The sequence below is a fragment of the Perna viridis genome, chromosome 8 (genome assembly GCF_037379345.1).
Source record: "Perna viridis isolate PV_CMFRI_1.1 ecotype Kerala chromosome 8, ASM3737934v1, whole genome shotgun sequence".
NCBI lineage: Eukaryota > Metazoa > Mollusca > Bivalvia > Mytilida > Mytilidae > Perna > Perna viridis.
In genome coordinates this window covers 18,400,250-18,409,109 of record NC_142452.1, presented here as the reverse complement: position 1 = coordinate 18,409,109, position 8,860 = coordinate 18,400,250, and positions in this window count along the sequence as shown.

The following is an 8,860-nucleotide window of genomic DNA, read 5'->3' as shown; positions in this document are numbered from 1 at the left end:
TTGTTTTGTTTGTTTTTTTGTTTTATTTTGTTTTGTTTTGTTTTGTCTTTTGTTGTTTTTTTTTGTTTTTTTTTTCATTGTTGTTGCTTTCTTTTTATTTCTTTCTTTTTATTTATAAGTATTAATATTTCGCCCTATATTTAAAAACGAAAACTTGGGTAACTATCTAGTTCAATATACATCAACATGTTATGTAATTGAGTATCTGTAATTATCAATCTTTAAAAATGTTATCTTTTACTTCAGCCGTGCAATATCTACACAACATTAAAAGCCCAAACATTGGCCCTATCAACCTAAACAACCCAAACCTTCTCGACTATACTATAAATCTTTATGACCATGGAATTTCTATTTCTGATATGGATTCATTCCATTTGGAAGTAAAAGCTTGTGATGGTGCGTTTGTTCTTCTGTATAATTCAATTACTAACAACTCTGCGTTACCGATGTATGCTGTTTTACTTGGTACTCATGATAGCACAATTCCAGAAATTAGAATCGGGAGGAGAGCAGGTGGAACTTATGCAAGTCAAGTCGAAACGATAGGAACACTACTTGACTGCGACGCTTTTGTAAAGGTTTGGTTCAGTTGAACAAATGGTTATATCCAAGTTGGAAGGGGTGATGCTGTTAATCAAGATGTATCCATTTCTTGGCAAGACATGACACCGTTTATTGTAAATGGTTTTGGTTTAGGAACACGATATGGATCAACGGGTGAATGGAATTTTTCCACAGTTGGTAAGTATATTGAATGCCGGCATTTAGAATGGACCGACTCTGCATTTTCATTTGTTAAAAGAAGCTGCAAATACAATTATTGTCCTTTTTAATCAATCAAAGCATTATGAAGGAAAACATGCTTGACCAGCTGGGGAATGAAAACGTGTAATAAAACTTGTTCATCAAAATAACGTGTAGAAAAAATGATCCAAGTAAGATAATCAGTCCCAAATTATAACAGCATAACAAAAAAAAAACTGTGACATCATATCCTACGACTTACTTGACAAAAACAACTTGTCTTTGTCCTCAAAAGAGACAATTAAATGAATAAACTGTCATAGACGTGTTTAAAAAAATAGATATTTAAATTTTAGCTACAGATAATTTCAATGGATTTTTCCATAGATGTTATATAAATGGCTTTGTCATATCTGGTTCAGCATACCAAACTATGGCAACCCGATCTTCTGTCTCATGTGCCAGATATTGTAGTGACGATTCCTTGTGTGTTGGATTCAATTTTCTTCGATTGAATAGCAGGTAGGACTTTTCTTACTAAGATCACATACATATTGTTAACTTCAGTCAGATGAAAGAGAATGTTCTTTTCTTCTACTAAAATGTTTTATATTTCCATGCATTGATAAGATACAAACACCGTATTTGTATTTTCTCAAAACAGTTACATATTTTATTGGTTTTTTATTCTTTTTATTTTTTTTTCTTTTTCTTTTTTTTTCAATCATAGATATATTTGAATTATATTCATACTTTCATGATTATACTTAATCTTATCTTTATATATTTCAGCTGCGATTTGATACTGACAAGAATCATTGATGGTGTATATGAAAATAGCAACACCCTTGATAGCCCCGGATCGCAGTTCTATGTTAAATGTTTAAATGAAAATGACAATTGCATTGAATGTTCCCGATTCATAATGTAAGGTCTAAATCGACTGAATAATTTGGTATAATAAATTTCTAACATGTTTGATTGGATATGATTTTTTTAACTTGATTGGTGTGTGTGTGTGTGTGTGTGTGTGTGTGTGTGTGTGTGTGTATTAACATTTGATTTTGTAATCTATATTTATGAGAAGACAGAAAAAGTTTAAAGCTTAAACCTTTATTATGGTGGAAGCTTTTGGTGTTGGATTCAATTTCTTATTTCAATTTCTTATTTGAATACGTATCATCATGATGCCAAGAAGCCTAAATATCGGGCTCTTTACAATCATTTCAATCACCAGGTCATGACCAATCTTTCAACATGAAGGTTTGTGACATCGAGAAAATTAACCCTCAACTTAGTAGACCGTACCGCACCGATAGGGAGTTGTTTTGGATTAAAGAGTTAGGTACTGCATTGCTTTACGGTTGTAACAATAATATAAATAAAAGGTATTGGGAATTTAACTAGTCCAGGTAACAGTGAAAACAATAAAATGACGTTGTCCATCTGCGCCATGAAAACTGATTTGTTCAACGGGTCATATTTTCCGTTTCCTTTCATGAGCAACTCGGCGGTGTGTTTCTAAAAAAACAGAGGACGCTTACCCTACCGGTGCACCTGGCCATGCTCCCAGTTTTTAGTTGCTCGTTTGCTTTTGTTACTTTGTATGTATGATTTTAGTTACTATATGTTCTTGGTTGTGTGTGTCTGTTTTCCATGTCTGGTCTTTGTCCCTGGATTGCGTTCTTTTGATTACTCTTGATTACTCTTTCGGAACAATTCGACTTTGCATTTCAAATAGTAATGAAGGGAACCAAGATTACAAAGGATTTAAATGTATTGTATTGGACAAATGATATTTGGAAAATTTCATTTGACGTTTGCAAATATAACTTACAAGTATATTGTTACCAGTAAGCTCAGTCAAAATACAATTGACGCCTACAAATCTATAAAAAAAAAAAATCAAAACACATAGCTCTTATACTGATCTTCACGCTATAATTTATCTCAGTCCGATTTTTTATCTGTCTCCATAATTTGACATACTTGATTTCTAGCTCAAGTATCTTTCAAACCTATTAGCAATTGTATATATAAGAAATATCGTAATTCGTTGCAATATCCAGACAGGAAGGTTCACAATATCGTAGTTTTCTTCACTCGACTTAACATGGATAAACTATTGAATGAGCAACACGGCAAGTGCTTCTTAACATGAGGACACTTACCCTAGCGGTGCACTTGGTGAGGACACTTACCCTAGCGGTGCACTTGGTGAGGACACTTACCCTACCGGTGCACTTGGTGAGGACACTTACCCTAGCGGTGCACTTCGTCCATACTCCAAGTTTTAGTACAGTTTGATATTGTCATTTCAACCCATAAAATTGAAAGGACGACACAGAGACGTCTAAATCCAAATACATGTCCTTAACGTGAAAACGATCTACTTTCACAATGTAACGATCAGAACAAAATACCATTACACATTAATCAACTGACATAAGGAAAACAAGACAGAAAAATAAAGCACTTAAAAAAACAGGAATCACACCAGATTTCTCAAGGTTGGCAATCATGTCCTGATTTGCCACTGACTACTCAAACATTTTGAGTATTGAGTTAAATTTATTTTGAAACGATAGTGGACCTTAACCGGGAATACTGTATATATTGTCATTTGATTCAATGATACTATACAAATAAAGATTATTTTAATCTTCATCCGTAATTAATACAATCAACTATTGTATTGACATGACTGAATTGTTATTGAAATCTTATGTCCTTAATTGTACAAATCAACAAATTCTATAATCAGTTGAGTTGTATATGGAAGCCATGTTACTCAAGAGATGATACACACGCTGTAACTTAAGCGGCAATTTATTGTCAACAACAACAATCTTACTATGTACAATGTAAAGTAATAGTATATCGAAAAGATAAATTCTGGAAAACGATGATTTTTTTTAATTAACAATTTAAGAACCAATGGAATAGTTTTCAAGAAAAACGAATTTCCAATTGACATCATAAACGTTTGTGTTTACTTCTCCCTTAAAACTCATAATTATCAATAAAAATTTAAGTCTGCAAATTATTACTTACTTTAATATTGAAAAGTTCTTATCTAAAAAGTAGCATTATTACTAAACAAAACATTAATATCATTTGATAGGTGTTCTGAATATTGATATGAAGCAATACAAAAAAATATATGTAAGCAAAGAAAAGCAGGTTTATAATTTTTAATATGATGCCCTAAAATTATGTCTGATAGTTACGTTACGAAAAAATTGATAATATTTATTATTGATAATAATTTATTTTGTTATTGTAAATTAACGAACAGTTGCTTTATTCTATTGTATTTCATTCAGTTTTGTTTGGTCTTTGCTTAAATATTAAAATCAATATCAGATTTTAGGCATTTATTTCATAATATCCTCATCAATACACGCCGTCACGAGAAGTTATTTTAAGTTATACTTATTGTTTTCTTCGTCTTCGATTAACTCTTGTAGTCGGCTTTTGGGTAATAATCACGATAGGCTTTTAAGTTAAGTATCGTCAGCGTTCCATTTGCATGTCGTAAGATGTCAGTGTACAGCTTTCATTTACTCACAAATTAGCTTCAAAAAGAACATAAAATAACCAAGATAGTACGTACAAAGAAACAAAAGTAAAAGACCTACTCGGACTCCACTTAAAACTGGAAGCATGGACCAGGTTTATTTGCTTCAAAGAAGTCTGTGACGGCGCCGCCTAAACGTTAACGCAATGGGTCGACGGTTTCGAGGTTCAGTGCTCAACACATAAACAATTAAAATGCACCCATAATGCTGTTTATCATTTGAATATCTACTTTTTAAATATTTGTTGTTTGAAAAAAAGGTTACTGTCACATGAATTTAAATATATTACTTGTAATCATAATATAGTGTTTTTGAAGAAACAAAACTTACCTATTTTATGAGTTAAATCTCCCAGTTGGGTATAATTATACTATCAGCAGTATAATCAACTGCAAGAGAGGTGAAATTGCTTTGGTTTTTAAAAAAGAATCATCTAAAGACTCGAAACTTCATAAATACACTTTATTTCAAAATCTCGTGAAAAAAAAGGTGTTAGCTAGTTCGGATGTACTTTTGAGTTGTATATACATACACCGTGAAAATTCAAATTACGCTAAAGCAGACGCTTTTGACCAGAGAGAAAATGAACTCAATTGTTTAATTAATTAATAGTTCGATGCTTATGCAGATTCAGAAATTCTAGAGTTCTTAACAATATACCTTTATAAAAGGCTTCACAATGTAAATATAAACAGAAACGTAACAATTTATATATTGCTAACCCAAGGGATGAATCAGATAAATATACTCATTTGGTGAAAGAACATGTAAGGACTCGAGCGCTGTATACTGTCTGATTTTGTTCATATTACTCACTTTATAATGGACGAATTTTGACCATTATATTCAGACTGCCATAGTAGTTTATATTTTAGTCTTAAGTTCAAGTCTAGGCTTGGTCAAGTGGTGGTTAAAGACGAATTATATCAGATGGAAATGCGAAAAGAAATCTGATTATACAAGGCGAAGAAGCCGATGGTAATTTAATAGCGGTGAAAAAGCAAGTTAGACAATTTATCTGTAAATATATCTCAAGACCAACTAAACTTTCTTGTCTCAGATATAAACAATAACTCCATAATGGCCGCAATTGAAACGTTTTGAAAATTGGGGAAGCGAATTAAATATGAACACGACGATTCAATACCGTGGTATAACTGCGAATGCTCAAAATGCAATAAAAAACCATAAAGCAAAAAAACGTTACAGCTATGTGAAAAACGATGAAAATTGACGGAATTTGAGATCAGCTAGTAAGGGATATCTGAATATTCTTGATATGAGTACCAACACAAAGCAGCTTATGAGTTACGGAATGTTTCTATAACAGAAACTTAAGAATTATGGAAACTTTGAATTAATTCAATCTAGTAATAAAGGCGAAAATGATGATAACATCACATCATAAACTCTGTTTGAACATTAAAAAAAAACTTACGAAAAAAAAGGACGACGATAACGAAGTTAAACCGGACTTCGATGTGCATGTTGATGATGACGTTGAGCGATTTCTCAACAGTCAGATAATCGAAGAAGAAATCAGAAAAGCCATATTGAAACTAAAAAACGGTTAAGCATTAGGAACTGATGATATATAGAATGAATATTATATCAAAAACATTGCAACAGATTCGATGCCAATTTACATTAAAATTTTCAACATTATACTTGACACGGTTACAGTATCCTACAGTACCGGAGTTATGATAACCATTTATAAAAATAAAGGTTCGAAATCTGTTCCTGAATTGTATAGAAGTGTCACGCTGAATCATGTTTTAGTAAGACCTTTTCTGCTATTTTGATTAACAGATTTTAAGATTGTGCAGAGTATGTTGATCGCAAGCTGGCTTTTGAATATTTTTGTATTGTATTCTTTAATACAATGTGCCTTTTCTCCAAAGGAAAGTTTAGACTGATTTGAACTAAATTAGGGCCAAAAAGGGCCACATTGATTCTGGTAAATTCGCATCTCGTTTCAATGCAATCAAAATTCAAAGCTGCATCAACCTTCAATAGCGTGTCCCCACTTTTTTAAGGTTAATCCCTGCAGTGATGTGAAACTGTCGTAGAGGTTGATTCTTACATAAAGTCCAACAGAGGTATGTTTCTTATGATACCAGGGCAGTTTAATATTTTCAATCAATTAAATTGAAGTACATTATGAACTAAATTTAACCATACAATCCAAATTTATTTTTAACTGTTTACCATGTATTACTTTAAAAATCTTTGTAGTAATATTACTAGTTCATTGGGCATCGAGTGTATGGGAATTTTAAACAAAACTACAACACACTGAGATTATATTGAGGACCCATTGATTGTCCCAACGTTTACACATTTATTTGTTATAGAAAAATGTATCATCTTATACTAATTTGTTTGTTTGTTTGTTTGTTTGTTTTTTGGTTTTTTTTTTTGTTTTTTTGTTTTTGTTTTTTTTTGTTTTTTGTTTTTTTTTGGTTTTTTTTGTTTTTTTTTTTGTTGTTTTTTTTTTTCTTTGTTTGTTTTTTTTTTCTTTGAAGCTCTGAAGTGACAGTGTACTGACGAAATGCACAGGAAGCTGTTGCTTATAATAAATCATTGCTTGCAAGAAGTTTCTTTGTGTTCTTTCTCCTAAGGATAAAAAATGTCAGGAAAATGGCACCATTTTTATTGCTTTATTTTTTCCACGAGCATGATAGGTTAGAGAAGTTCTATTACATATAACAGAAAATTCCTTATTCAATGTAACTGATAGATACCACACTGTTAGTTTCTGTTCAACTAAAAAATCTAAGAGTCCAGAATATAATAAGAGCAACAAACCTACATTACGCGAAATGGTTAATCCGTGATATGACATAGCAAAGTTCATGCAAGTACACAGTCGGGAAAAAAGCATTTCAATTTATATGTATATAACTTGTCTTGTAATATATAAACCTAAACCTTAGTTTCTGAGAAACTTTGGAAAAAAGAACAAGTACCTTCCAACTTTTCTATGTATAGTACAGGAAATATCCTCATTTTACCCCCTAATATTAATGGGATTTATGGTGATAGAGGTGTCCATCCTTCCATTCTTCCGTTACGCAGAGGAGTTCCTTTGTCCTATCTATACTCCTCCTACACAACTAAATGGATTTTAATGAAACTTTCATAGGCTTTTTTTTGTTACGAAAATTAGATATGTTGCATTTGAATAGGGCACTCCCTATATAAAAAAAGTATTGTCGTGCCCTAGCACACACCCCACCCCACCCTATCCCCCATCGGCATCAACTGCTGTTTAATACCACAACATTTTATTTTCTATACAATGCAAAAACATTCAAGACAAAACTAATTTGCTCTTCAGGGTATACCAGTCAACGTTCATAATTGTTTAACGTATTGTTTTTGAAATACACAGATGTATAACATAGAAAACTGAACTACTCTTAAATGTAAATTATTGGCGTTGAAACTATGTTCAAATAAGGTATTAATACGCAATTATAAAACAAAATATAGAAGTCATCTTTGTATACCCCTTTTACATGCATAAGCTCTCTTTCAAATATTGCTTTTCAACATAAAATGAGGGTACCGTGGTGTACATACATTCCATTCATATTTTTAAATAAAAATCATTATATAAGGTTTCATTTACTTTTAAAAGTACAGACATGATTTTCGACTATGGTATTGAAACAACAAAACTTCAACATTAAAATAACCTTTCTTCCGAATACTGCTTTACTATAAAGAGAGAGAGGGTATGGCAGGGGAAAAAGGGGGTACATTTCATCCATATTTTAAAAAAAATTGCTACTCTGTTAATTCTATAAAAATTTCTCGCTTACTAAAGTACATAAACGATTTCCATGAACAAATAATAGCCAAGGACGTTAAGAAATCCCTTAGTCGGTCTAATACAACGATTAAAAAAAGACAGAAACCAACTATTTACGCTACAATTTTCCGATATTTTCGTTAGATGGCAGGGGATTTGAGAGGACATTGTTCGTAAGACCACATGGTACAATGGGGATTTATGGTATGTACGGTTTGCTAACAGTATAATATGGCGTTAAAAATAATATTTTAGAGTACTTTCTTATTCCATGTGCTCTTGTCTATAAATTTGGGTAAAGGAGGTCTTCGGGGAGATGGGGAGCTCTAGAGCAATTTTAAAATATGATGGTTTAACAGTTAGTGATTAAAATTTGTGTTTGTACGGTTGCAATTTAACCAGTTAAAATATGACAAGGACGAATGGGAAATCTACCACCAAGATTGCTGCTCCTAAAGACCAGTCTGCAGAATTCGGGCGTAAATCCCAGAAGAAGGACGTGGTATATCAGCAACAAATTAGAGCAACCCGGTTCCTGAAAACACGCTGTTGTACTCCATGGAGACATCTTCGACCTCTGTATCAGAGTCTCATACCCTTGTAGCAAATAACGGCCTAACTCAGAATGAAGGTCTTAAAATATTATTGACTAGATTGTCAGCTCCTTCCACAGCCTCTGATTTCACATACCATTGCAACTGATCAAATTCGC